Source organism: Puma concolor, chromosome D4 (assembly GCF_028749965.1).
Source record: "Puma concolor isolate L17-30 chromosome D4, mPumCon1.1.hap2, whole genome shotgun sequence".
In the NCBI taxonomy this organism is placed as follows: domain Eukaryota; kingdom Metazoa; phylum Chordata; class Mammalia; order Carnivora; family Felidae; genus Puma; species Puma concolor.
This window is the reverse complement of record NC_141679.1, coordinates 55689469-55703042: the sequence shown is the minus strand read 5'-3', so window position 1 is coordinate 55703042 and position 13574 is coordinate 55689469. Positions and strand designations below refer to the sequence as shown.

At 43.2% G+C, this 13574-nt stretch overlaps 1 long non-coding RNA gene across 4 annotated transcripts in view; it reads left to right on the top strand.

Annotated features, from left to right (window-relative positions):
- The window catches only part of LOC147574882 (uncharacterized), a 263957-nt gene that overhangs the window by 182197 nt on the left and 68186 nt on the right, over positions 1-13574 (top strand). For 3 of the 4 annotated variants that reach the window (XR_015242792.1, XR_015242793.1, XR_015242790.1), the window contains one exon: positions 9717-9818. This is a non-coding gene — a long non-coding RNA (uncharacterized LOC147574882). Of the gene's footprint in view, positions 1-9716; positions 9819-10159; positions 13446-13574 lie in introns of those variants that run through there. The other variant, XR_015242791.1, reaches the window with a different exon arrangement.

The following is a 13574-nucleotide window of genomic DNA, read 5'->3' as shown; positions in this document are numbered from 1 at the left end:
AAAATGTGTGTGAGCAGTTTTAGTTGTCATAGTGATGGGAGGCAGGTGTCACTGGTATTAGAGCCATGGATGTGAAATGTTTTATGATGCTTGTAAATGTTTTGTAATGTCTCACCCAAAGAAGTATTGTCGCATCTCACATTCCAACAAACACAAATGGAGGGGACACAGAACTAAGCCAAAAGACCAGATCCCAGTCCTGTTCTTGCTTTTACTAGTCTCACCTCTCTCATTTGTAAAATGCGTGAAAACACAAAGCTGTTGTTAGGACTAAGTCTCAAGCATTTGATCAGACTGTTGTTAATGACACTTGACTACTCAAGATTTATTCTCCTTTCAGCCCATTGTTTGGGCCTGACCCCACACCTGCTTAGAGGAGGGACATGTGACCTAGGGTTATCAGTTAGCTAATTCTGTTCCATGGCTCAGAGATTGGCTCCTGAGAGGGTACATGATCATGACTCAGGCCAAGGATAATCAGGCCATGATTTTCATTAGCACCTGTGGGAGAAGAGAAGCTCTATTGTTAGGTCAAATCAGGTCTTGGAAGATTTGAGCCAGAAATTGTGAGTAGCTACCATGATGGAGCCTGAGAGTGATGCCAGCCCAGCATAAGGCAAAGCCAACAGATTGAGAGAAGGGACTGGTATACATTATTCCAGCCCCTGGATAAAGATATCCCTGGGGATTTTCATTATGTGAGAAGTATAATTCCTTTGTTAGTTCAGCCAGATTGAGTCACTTACAACAGAAATAATCCTGATTTACCCAGCTCTTGTCTTTATCTGCCTTAAATTACAGTTATAAGTTATCTCCCCATGTGACTCCAAGCTCCTTAAAGGTAGTTATCTTTGAACCCTCCCAAGTAGCCAAATAGTAGATGTTAGTGTAGTATAAAGAAGCATCCCTGAAATATTTGACACATGAGTAAAATGAAATAAAATGATACATATGAAAGAGTTTTGTTGACTCTCAACTATTTTACAAATAAACAGCATTTTACATATATCAGAGTTCTCATTAATATTTCCTTCTAAAATATTTGTCTAGTGAGACATTCTAAGAAGTAAGATTAGTATGTAAGCAAAGGCATTGCTCACCCAGTTTGGTTTTCACATTTGTCTCCATTTCAGCTTTGTACCAAAAACAATCTGTCCTTACTATTGTGTCCCTAATAGTTTCCTGCATTAGAGTGAGTGTCTCCAGTGCAAAGACCATTTCTGTTTTATCTCTGTGTCCTCAGTACACATGGGAGATACTCAATTGCTGGGCTCCTCTCCTTTGCCAGCCCTTTCCAAAGCACCCTCTTACTGCTGTCGGCCTTGAAGGTGGCTGGGTTGTCAGAAAAGTGTATTCCTGTGACCCAATGGGCATCCCTGGGGACTTGTAGTGTATCTTTAACATTCATTGATTTAAAAAGCATTCATCGAGCACTTAACCATGTGCGGGGCATTGTCTTTGAGGATTCATGCCCTTGTGGCATTCACAAGTAAGTACATAGACAAGTATAATGCAGTCTGATAACCACTAGGATGGGGAAAATACAGGGTGTTATGGGAGTAAACAAGAAGTTGCTAGGCTGGAGTGAATCAGGGAAATCTTCCTGGAAGAAGCGGCATTGAAGCTGAGGCCTAAAGGGTTAAGTAGGAATTAGTCAGGCAATGGGTGAGGAAGAGAGCCTCCCAGTCAAAGGGAATGGCAAAGACCAGTAGGTCGGTAGAATCGGGGAGCAGATGAGTTTAGGGAGCTAAGCATGGGTTAGCTGCAGACTAGCTGCAATGCGTTTGTAGATGTGGTGCCACTACTCTCTCCTTGGGTCAGGTCTCCTTTCCAACTCAGCCAGGCAATGCTCTGTTTTGCCTTAGTCAGTGGTTTTCTTAGTTAAGCCTATTAACTTCAACTAATGTCAGGATGCCAGGAAGTTGTGCCCAGCTCTACTGGGCTGAGGGCCTGGCTGGAGTCCATCCTTTCATCCTTTTCAAAATTCACTGATTAACTTCTCTGGAAGAATTCAAGCCTCAGCAGAGCATAGGCTGTCCTACCTAGCTTAAAATCAGATCCTTGATGATTGCAACCACCTCAAAGATGATTCTGTGTGTGTTTGAAAAAAAAGGATCCCTAGGATTTAGGGGCAGGAAAGTCTGGGTGTGAGAGAGATGGAGACAAGAAGTGATGTGTGTGTGTGCCTGTTGGGGGAGTTTGGGGAAGATAGGCGTTGTCACTGGCTCATTCATTGAGTGTAGATTCTTGTTTCCTAACTGGACACCTTTGGAAGCCTCTTGAGAACATCACTCAGGTGGGTAGGGTCTTGACAACAAATGGCCTTATCTGATTTATATTCCTTTAGTGATGGATATTGAAATTGAATCTCCCTACAAAATGGAGTCACTACTCTTTGCTCTTTAATGACAAGCCATTCCCCCATCTTTTCCTTGAGGGTGCCTTTCCTAAATTCTGTCTGGGCTTATGACTCTGCTTTTAAATCTTTGGGAATCTTCCTCCTGGCTGGGGCATATGGTAAGAGTCCTTGGGGTTTGGGAGGCAGAAGCGGAAGTAGCTTGCCACAAGTAAGAATTTTCCTAAAGTTTCATGTTTTATCTTTGCATTTTGTGCAAATCTGTATTCCCCCACCATCATAAATGCATGTTTGCTTTAATGAAAATGGCCTTTTAAATTATTTACCATTGAATAAAACTGGAACTTCAGAGGATGTGTTGTGTTTATGTGGATTCTTTTGACTGTAGGCACACTGTCTTGTATACAGTCTCCACTTTGAGAAACTGGGCCTTATAGGTTACATGGATCTGGGTCACTAGATACGTGACCTTGTACAGATCACTTCACCTTCCCAGGCCTGTTTTTTTCATCCAATGTGTGAGAACAACAAAACCTACACATCAGGGTTAATGTGAGGATTAAATGAAATAAAATACATGAAGTGGCTGGCCCATAGTAGATACTCAAGAAATATTAACAGTTCCCCTCTTATTAGGAAGATCACTGTCAGGTTTGCATTTCCAGAATTCTGTGATTCTGACTCAGCTGACTGAGAAGGTGACCCCATGGGACATTTGCTACTAGAGGGGTTTTGAGGAGAACTAGTATATGTCACTGCCTGGTGACACAGCTGATGACATTGGCAATTGAGAATAAACTGTATGGAAAGAGATGTGATATGGTTTTAGGGCTTATCATAGTCTGTTGTTTTCCTATTTCTAGGTCTTTCTGAAATGTGAAAATTGGTAATTGGGTGATGCTTACAGTGTCCCATCTACTCTCTGGCCCCCTTGTCATGAGGCAGGTGCATGTGAGTCACTGGCCAAGAAAGAAAGTCAGAGCCTGACAGCTCTCCCCTTCCCAGGCTCACCTTTCAATCCCACTGCTGAAAAAGATTTAGGCCACGGTCACTGCCTAAACTAATGAATCTGTCTCAGGAAATTTCCTTCTAAATTCTGGAGTAATAAATGGGATGCCCGGATCCCAATTAATAAGGAAATATCACATATGATTCCAATCATTAATGTAAAAACTTAACTATTAAGTTTAATTTTGAATATCCAACCATTTTCAGGAAAAAAAAAGCACCTTCTAGTCATATGATAGGTATTTCTGTGACTTGCCAGGATCGGAGTCCAGCAGGACCTGGAGTGCAGGTGGATGCATAGGTTAAGGAGGAGTGTGATAAAATCTAGCATGGAAGCACATACGGGAACATGGGTGAGGGAGTTGTGTTGTGTGGAGGCTTTAGCAAATCTTGGCAGTAGAGATGATAACCAAACTTAAGATTCAGATTCAGGAGACTGGGTGCCTCTCAGGCATGACCGTTTTGTTTTTGTTTTTGTTTTTGTTTTTACAGTGTCTCCAGTGATTCTGATGCACAGCAAGGGTCAAATGTCCTGTCAGACATTTGTGCTTCTGTTTTGAGAATTTGCCTTTCTGGGCTGTGAGCCTATTGATGGTAGGGTCTTGCTCTCTGTGTTCAGCATCATTATTGTAGTCAGCTGGAGCCTGACCTCAGGCCCAGAACTGTATCTCCCCCCCGGGGTGCCTCCCATGCTGTAACAGGGACCCCAACACTCCAGAATTTGGAAGAAGTCTGTGTCATGTATTCTAAAAGTTAGAAACTCAATGAATACAAGTATGTGTAGTATTTTACCACCTCTGCCATATCCCCATCCTTCTTCTGAAGGAATGCAGTGTCTCCTTTTCTTTCCAAATGTGTATCTGAATCTCTTTTCAGATGTATATTTTGTCTTTGTTTACTGTTATTTCCCTGGCTACAAAAATATACCCTTGGGTTACTTTTCAAGTGCAATGCATAAGTTTGTTTACTTATGAACACAAGGGCCTCTCTCCCCTGTGAATTCCAAAACAATTTCTAGAAAGGAGACAAGGCTCAATGTAAACAGGGAACCCAGGAAACACTGGTGTGTGCAGAACTGAGCTGAAGTGAAGCAGGCACCCAGCTTCAGGCTGATACATGCTTCTCCCATTTCTTGCAGCATGTAATTTAAGTAAGTGCAAAAGCCAACATTCAAAAATTTCTGAATCTGTGGTCTTACTTCTACCACCACTGCCCTGCTTCTAACTAGGAACCCTACTACATTTGATGAAAGAGTGAATGCAGAAACAAATGAAGTGTGATATAACCCTGAATGGCTACATTCAGACACCTTTCATCCGTGACAGGGAAAGTACTAAACCCACCTTAGAATGGAAGAACCTGGAGTAGGAAGCTGGTGTGGACATCAGATAGCAGCCAGCAGAGGGTGGCTTTTCCTAGCCCTCAGAGGAAAGATGCTGTGGGTGGAGAAAAAAGACCCTGGGCATTCTAGTTGGACGCACTTAGCAGGTTTGCCTCCTCTGAGATGGAAGTTTTGCTCTATGTCAGCTGACAAAGCACCCAAAGGAGGAGGGGGCAAGCATTGTTCTTGAACAGGTGACACACTGGAGCAGTTAGCAGAGTTCTGGGCGGGCTGGAGAGCTGGGTGCCTGAGTCTCTCCTCACCGGTGAAGCTCAGGGAGATTGCTGTCCCTTCTTGGGGTACATGAGTACAGCTGAAGCAGCCCAGCAGGACCCCGGTTTCTATATGCCACCTACAGCATGTGCATGTCTGTGTGTGCTGTGTAGTCTAAGCCTCTTTTTTTGGTTGTTTTTAAGCCTGTGCTATGATTTAGGACAAAGAGGAGAACAGAGGAGCTGGGCCTCACTGCAGAAGGCTGGCTGTATGCACACAATTACCTGGGAGAATCTTTGCCAGTCCAGGAGCTAATCTTCAGCCAAGGATGGATGCTTCCTCAGGGAGAGACTCTCACTATCCCAGCTAACAGAAGCTATAAACAAGCCTTGAATACCCTTTGATTAATCATAGTAAAAACTGTAATAGAGCAGGATGCTCCTGGAGAGACTAAAGTTGTGTTGTTTTTGTAAGTCCCTCTGCCCTGCCCAGAATTGTGAGATAGTCACTCTGGAATCATAGCATCACTGTGTGGATGCCGTGACTCCTGAGACTTACAAAGTCTTGACTAGAACTCATGGTGCATGTTCTGTGGAGGTGGAGATGGCCTGGTGCTATCCCGAGAGGAAACTGCCAAGTGGTGCCTTGTGGTGCTTTCTGGGGAGTGAGGTCCCACAGAGAGATGAGGGGCTGCTACATAGCTTCTTTCCTGTGCACAGGATTGGTTTCTATCAGAGGAAGTGTGAGTAGTCACTAAATGAGTTTAGTCTATGAAGGTGAATCCATGTTTAAACAAGGGCTGCCCTAACAGTTATGTGTCCTTCCCCACCACCATAACCTGAGAATAATTCCTTATTTCCAAAGTAAACAATGGATCCCCATTAGTGTCTTTACCTTGGTTTTCATGAATAACTCCTTTTCACTTCCAAGAAGACCTCCCCCAAAGCCATTGTCAAGGGTGAAACTGTGATACAGTGTCCCCTGGATGGGAGCAGGAGTCCCAGATGGCAGCTAGGACCCACCAAAGGAGTCTTCTGACTCCTCAGGAGTGTCTCTTCTAGGAGAAGCCCTGGGGCAGCCAAGATTGAAGGAGCCAGCACTGCCTTGACTGGAGCCCGGGAGGTGGAGAGAAGGACCAGGTGTTTCCAGCAGCCTATTGCCAAGTGTGCAGAAACGGACTCCCCGTTGTGTCTCTCCCGTTCCAGTGACTGAAGGGTCTCATTAGTCTATGCACACTAATAGCTTTCTTTAGGGACAATGAGGTCCTTGGGGATGTGGAGGCTGGAGAGAATCTGGAAAAGCTGATGGAGTTTTCCAGGTTTCATGGAGTGCAGCTTGAATTTATCCCTCCCTCCTGGTGCAACTCCAGCTGCCCTCACTGCTTCTTTGTAGTCAGTTGGGTTGTTTGTTTGTTTGTTTGTTTGTTTTTTAGCCCACCCTGAAATCCTTGACAACAGGACATTTTGACTTCATTAATAAGAATGGACCGAGACATAAGTGTATTAAAGGGAGTAAAGTGAATACAGATGGGAGCTAGGAAAGAATCACTTAATGCCTACAAGGAAGCCAACAAAATGTGCTAACTTAAACAGAAAGGGTATGGTCAGCAGTTTCTGGCACTGAAATACATCAAGCTGTCAGGAAGGCACTGAGGCCTCCCACCGGTAAAGCCCTTAGGGCCCCTCTCCATCTCTGGCTCTTTCCCTTTGCACCCCCTTTCCTTTCCACCAGCCCTAGGATGTTTGCAAAGAGCCACCCTTTTAAAAGTGCTACTTCCTTTCCAAGATTCTGCTCCTTTTATTATGGAAGGTGGAGTTCATTGTCTCTGCTTCTTCCACAGAGCCCCCTGGTCCTGGAACACCACTTAAACTGAACAAGAGGATGTTGCTGCACAATTTTGCTCAGGCTTAATTATAAAGCCAAACCTGTCTGTTTATTTTAGCTAGTTTGTCCCTTCTTGGTCACGAGATGTCCCTGGGGGCGAGACATCTGCAGCTGCGCCAGCCACATAGGACAGGTTTCACCCCTGGCATGCTGCTACCTCCCTGGCACAGCTGTTGAGGGAGGGGTGAAGAGTGAGTGAGTGCATGTGTGAGGGTGCTGGTGGTGTTGGGTTCTCAGGGTTAGGGAGCAGGGCTCCCAGAATCTAAAGATCAAATAACAGTCAAATTAGTCAAATTAGTGTGGGACAACTAGTTCTGGGTCATCCATCTGCTCAGGGTAAGACCCCAGCCAGAGGTGGAAGTATGCCTGGTACACAGGACTATAAACTTGTGGGAAGAATCTGTTCAGGTTTGGAAATAAAGGAGTTGGAGGAAGGGCTTTTTTTCTTTAGCAGATACTCACTGAGCATCTACCATGACTCTGGCTATGCAAGAGTACTTTCTGTATCTGCTTTCATTTCATGTCAATCTGGAGAGACACCTTTAATGAGGAAACTGTGGTTCTGAGGCATGAAACTGCTTGCCCAGGATTACACAGTTAAGTAAAAGGGGAGGGCTGGGATTTGAAGCTAGGACCCCTGACCTGAAATCAGGGCTCTATCTACCAGGCTGTTTGCCTTTTTCTTAATTGCAATGGGACCCATATAGTCACTCATTAATTTCATATAAGTAGCATAGACTTACTTTCTCTGTTACCATATTATATCTTGCTTTGTTATTTTTTTTCCTGCCATTTCTAGCAGGCTATCAACACAGGGGACTTCTTTCAGAAAGAAAGTGGCAAAATTTCAGACTGCCTAAGCAGAATTACCAATGTCATCTTGGATGTGGGGCATTGGTTACTCAATTTACAGGGATCTAGAACATACATCCTAGCTGTTTTAACTTTGATAAGTTAGCAAGTATGAATTTTCAGTCCTTGTGTTCTTCATTTTTCTGCAACTTAAGTTATTCTCTATTTCAAGCTCCATTTTACTACCTGGCAGAAAATTTAATCTTGATTACTCTTAGGTAAAACCATTCATTTCAGGCTTATACTTGAGTTAATCCAGGATTTTGTCCTCTCTGATCCCACCCTTAAACTCAGAGTTGGCATCTAAGATCCAGGGGCCTTATGTAGCATCACAGCATCTACGGGGAGAGAATCAGACACCTGGCTATTGGCACCTTTCCACACTGATAGCCACTGAATGTACAAAACTTCCCCTTATGCTCAGGTACTGCTATCCTGCCATGCGGGCATCTATTGAAACACCAAGTTCCTAACTGAACGTCTAGCCATACTTTCCTCTCTACTTCTACTGGGGTGTCCTTGCAGCAGGACTGTATGTCCCTTTAATTTGGCTTTCTCTTTCCCCAGTGAAACTTTCCCACACTCCTCTGTGGCACAGTGGAACTTTATTGCTCCCACACCTTTCTGATCAGTGGCAAACCCAATGGGGGTATTTTAGGTCTTCCCTGTTTCAACACCATCTGCAACCACCTCTGTTCAGCTACTGCTATGCCATGGTAGGTTGTTCTGTGAAGATAGCACTACTAAGTTCAGTTGGGATTCAGAGCAGAGATCTTTTCTCCTCTCAGGTCCTCACTCTTGTCTGGGGGTTCTACTGTTTCTTCATTTATAGGAAGTCTTGGGGGATTAGATCATGTTAAAGTCCAAGGACCCTCTTCAGATGCCATCATCAAACTCTTCGCTTTTGCTTTCCTTCTAATTCTTCCCTCCAACCTCAGACCAGATAAGTTTATTTTTTTAATGTTTATTTGTCTTTGAAAGAGAGAGAGAGAGAAAGAGATTGAGCTGGGGAGGGACAGAGAGAGACAGAGACACAGAATCCAAAGCAGACTCCAGGCTCTGAGCTGTCAGCCCAGAGACTGGCATGGGGCTCAAACTCATGAACTGTGAGATCATGACCTGAGCTGAAGTAAGACGCTTAACCAACTGAGCCACCCACTCACCCCAACCAGATAAGTTTTTTAATCCTTTCTCAGGCATCAGGGGGAGAAAGCTGGTTCTGTAAGTGTTCTTCCCAAGGGATTATTCCCAGTGTCATTTTCCCTTCTTGATAGTGGTGGTCCAGTGAGTGAAAGGGGAAGGAGTCCCAGATTAGAATGAAGTATATTTGTAAGAGATGGCGATTATAATTCAAAAGCTTATCCTGTTCCAGTAAAACAGTTTAAACATATAAGGCAAGAGGGGCACCTGGGTGGCTCAGTTGGTTAAGCATCTGACTTCTGCTCAGGTCACGACCTCATAGTGGATTCAAGCCCCACATCGGGCTGTCTGCTGTCAGCACAGAGCCCACTTCAGATACTCTGTCCCCCTCTCTCTCTGCTCCTCCCTCGCTCATGCTCTCTCTCAAAAATAAATAAACATTAAAAAAAAACACATATGAGGCAAGAATAGCAAGTAATTGTATAGTACATACTATGTTCTAGACACAAGGTAGTGCCCATATAACTCCTTTATTATGCATCTTATTTATTCCTCAGAGATGATGATAATGATGATGATGATGATGATGATGATGATGATGATTATGATTCTCCTTTTTAGGAATGAAGAAACTGATACAAAAAGAAATTAAATGATTTACCTGAAATCTGTGAGATAGTAATAGGTAGTAAGCTTTGGGACTAGGGGTCCCAAATCCAAGCATTCTGTGTTCTCAACTCCTATATGGCTTTACCGCTTACATATATAAGTAATGGTTTAGTGTTCAGCATCCTGGGGATTAGAACAGGAAGAGAAAGACATAGTTTTTGTTGAAAACTTTTGCTTGCTAATTTCTCACTATTCCTCCTCTTTTCAAAACAGGTTGGCACAACCTCAGTTGTGGAGTCTCTTCTCCACCCACATTGGGCTTATAATCACTTGTCCAATCTGGTGAAACATGAAGAATGCCCTCAGATGAACCAGGTAAGGAAAATGTGTGTGTGTGTGTGTGTGTGTGTGTGTGTGTGTGTGTGTGTGTGGGCGGGGAGGTAGGGAGCTCCAGGCAGATAGGCCCTACTCTTGAGATCCATAAGAAGTGTCTATTTTATGAATATTGTATTCTACACAATATACCAAACACATGTGGTAGCTCAATAATGCAAACTCAAGTTGGCAGTTTTGTTCTTTTTAAAAAATAAATGTTATGAATGAAAACACTTTGTCAAAATCTTCTCTGCACCTATCAGAATTTGTTGGAGGCAAGTGTACGCATGACCGTATGTGACACTTCTCTTGTACAAGTTCCTTTTCTGCTTTCTCTCCAGGCACCCAACAAAATTCTCTTTTCTCCATAATATATGAGAGAGTGAAATTGCTGGTGACATTTTGCAATATGGTATGACAACTGGTGAGTTTGGAAAATGATGATGTAATGGAATTAGATAAAACTGCTGAAATTCTTATTTTCCCCCATGGAACTCTGCCAGCCTTTTGTTTTCTGTGATTCTGCAGAAATAACATGAAACAAAATTGGACTTTCTCATCAGTTGGGGAAATTGCAGCTTATGTTTATCTAGTCATTATGACATGCAAAATATTTTCTCATGGCTTGGAATTAGAAGGGAGTCAGATGAAATTGTGACTATTTGTTGAAGTTCTTGAAAAAGCTTTTAAATGGTAGGGAAATGCAAGTGGTAAATAAACAGCCATTAGGAAATCATGTAGAGGGGAGTTCCCAGAAAGTGAAGGATGTGGGGAAATCAGAGTGGGTATTGGTGACAGAGAGATAGGAGCCTACATGACAATGGTGATAATAAAGTAGTGAAAATGATGCTTTTCCAAATACCAAGTACCGTCCCACATTTTCAAAGATGTGGAGTGATCTGAGTACCAAGAACATTTAATTGTGAGAAACGTTTAACTACAGTGTTCGCCTCATGATACAAGCTCTAGTTCTATAGGTCTTGCTCATATAGCCCAATGGCCAGCACCTCTAAAACCCTTAAAACCTTCATTTTAATGACACCAATTCTCTCTTTATCCAGGCACCCATCTCTGACTCAAACTGCTGGCAAACCAGACCAATTTTTTCTTGTGTCTGTAGGAAATGGGCAGCTTGAACCATCTTGACCTTCTATGTCCCACTTCTCATCCAGTTTCAACTGGGTCTGACTGGAAAGGAAAGCCCACCAGTGCCACAATGCAGCCAGGCCCATGGATGTGGGCATGACGATAGGAGAAGGACCAAATCTTTCAAAGGCTCTTGTCTGAGACACATAGGCCTAGCTGAGGAGCAGTATTCTCTGCTGAGCTGAGAGCTGGGCACCCCAGGGAAATCCATGGCAAGAGTCCTCTAGAAATGGAAGAGGAATAGGTTTGATAGGCTGGGCACTTTGAGTTGGGGGGGGGGGGTACTGGGTAGCAATCTTATATTTATCTGATTACACAAGAAAATCTTTTGGTCATATTCAAATTCATGCCTAATCAGTGCACAGAGATAAACAGGAGGTCTTAAACTGGGATGTATGAAATCTCTGCAATTATACATAAAGTTGTGTATGTGTGCATGTGTGCGTGTGTGTGTGAGTGTATGTAAATATCTTCCAGAAAAGAGAATCCCTCTTTTCTGCTGGCTTCTCAAAGGAATTTGTAGCACCTCCTCCACCCCCACTGTCACCAAAGTTAAAAAACAGTGACTTAAGGAGATTTCAGAATTTTGAGCTGAAATGAATCTTGGATGGTATTTAGTTCATTTTTGCCCCTCTTTTAATTTTTCAGAGATAATAATTTGAGTCTAATTAACATGTGATGTTTCACAAACATTGAAGACTTCTAGGCCTTTCTCTTCCAAAACACCTTCCAGATGGTTCTTGGAAAATGCATCATGATGACCCAGTTCTTGGAAAATGCATCATGATGACCCAGAGTAGGGCTCTGAGTGGTGGAGTGACTATCTATCCATATGTGTCAGAAAGACTGATGAAGGAGTGGCAGACACATTGTTGTCCTCTGATTTATCTTCATTTCTCATTGGAGCACAAAGATGGGGTTTTGTGGCTTAGTACCTCAAGTCCCTCCGTTTCAGAGGGAACTGATGAGCTTTATTCTTACTATAAGAATCTGGCATATTCCCACCAAATGATTTCACTATGGTGATTTTCATGGCTCAATCTTCTCCTGAACATTTACACATTTATTTCTTTTACTTTTCTGCTTAAAGCAGCTCACAGATGCATAATTCAAGATGATTATAGTTGGAAAAAAAATCTCATCTGTTCAACACAAATATTGAAAAAGGAATCAGCTTGACACTTGGCACCCTTCACTACAGCTGGGTTCACTCTCCCCAAGCCCAGTGTTTTCGTGCAGTGAATGGAAGTTATAGATGAAGAGCAGATTGAAAGCTGCAGAATTCTAATTTCCACACAAGATTGATCTAGGGTGAGATGGGAAGCAGGAGAATAGTCAGTTGATTCTTTTAATAGGTAGGTCAGAAATGAGGCCTTCTTTTTAAAAAGTAGAATAGAAATAACTTGGCAACCATTGGCTGTAAGGATGGTCTTTGGAGGGGGGAGATTAAGAATGACTGCCAGGCTTCTGAATGGCCACTGGGGACACACAGAAGGAAGGGCTTTTGGGAGAAATAAATGAGACCCATTCTGGATATGTTGCCTCTGGATCGAGGTGAGGAATTTAGTGTTCAGTTCAACACGGGTGTCTGAACCTCTAGGCAGGGGGTTGGGCTGGAGATATGGTTTGAGAATCATCAGAATATCTATAGCCTATATACCTACAGGAAATTAGAAAAGAATTTCAAAAATGAAAGCAGACAGTGTTGCCAAATATTTCAGAGAAGTCAAGTATGAAAGAATGAGCTACCCCACTGGCTTTAGCAATGGGAAAGTCACGGATGACTTTAGGATAAGAAGTTCCTGTGGATTTTTGGGACGGAAGCCAAATCATATTTGATGCAGGATAGTATGGACAACAAAGAAGTGGCAAAGCTGAATGGAGATGACTCCAGAGGCCTGGAGGTGAAGAGAAAAATATATACAGTGATAGCTGGAGAAAGCAGGCAGGATGGTGGGAATTTTATTTATTATTTTTTAGAAGAGACTTGAACATGATTAAGTGATGATATGATGAAACCAGAAGGAAGAAGTTGAAGAAACAGAACAAATGAATCATTGATAGAACAAATTCCTGGATGGAAATGGGGAAGAGTAAATTCAAGAGAACTGTGGTGAATATTGGCCTTGAAGCACACATCCTCCAAGTCATTAGGGAAGGATGGATATAGGTGCAGATAAACTTGTGAGTGGGGGGTGGACACCTGAGGGACCTCATACTGGTCATTTCAATCTCATCAGTTAAAGAAAGTAGGGCACGGGGCGCCCGGGTGGCTCAGTAGGTTAATGTCCAACTTTGCCTCAGGTCATGATCTCATGGTTTATGAATTTGAGCCCTGCATCTGGCCCTCTGCTGTCAGCACAGAGCCTGCTTCGGATCCTCTGTCCCCCTCTCTCCCTGCCCTCCCCCCACTGGCTCGCTCTCTTCTTCTCTCACTCTCTCTCTCTCTTTCAAAATAAATAAACTTTTAATTTTTTTAATGTTGACTTATTTTTGAGAGAGAGGAGACACAGAGCACAAGTGGGGGAAGGGCAGAGAGAAGGAGACATAGAATCTGAAGTAGGCTCCAGGCTCTGAGCTTGTCAGTACAGAACCCGATGTGGGGCTCGA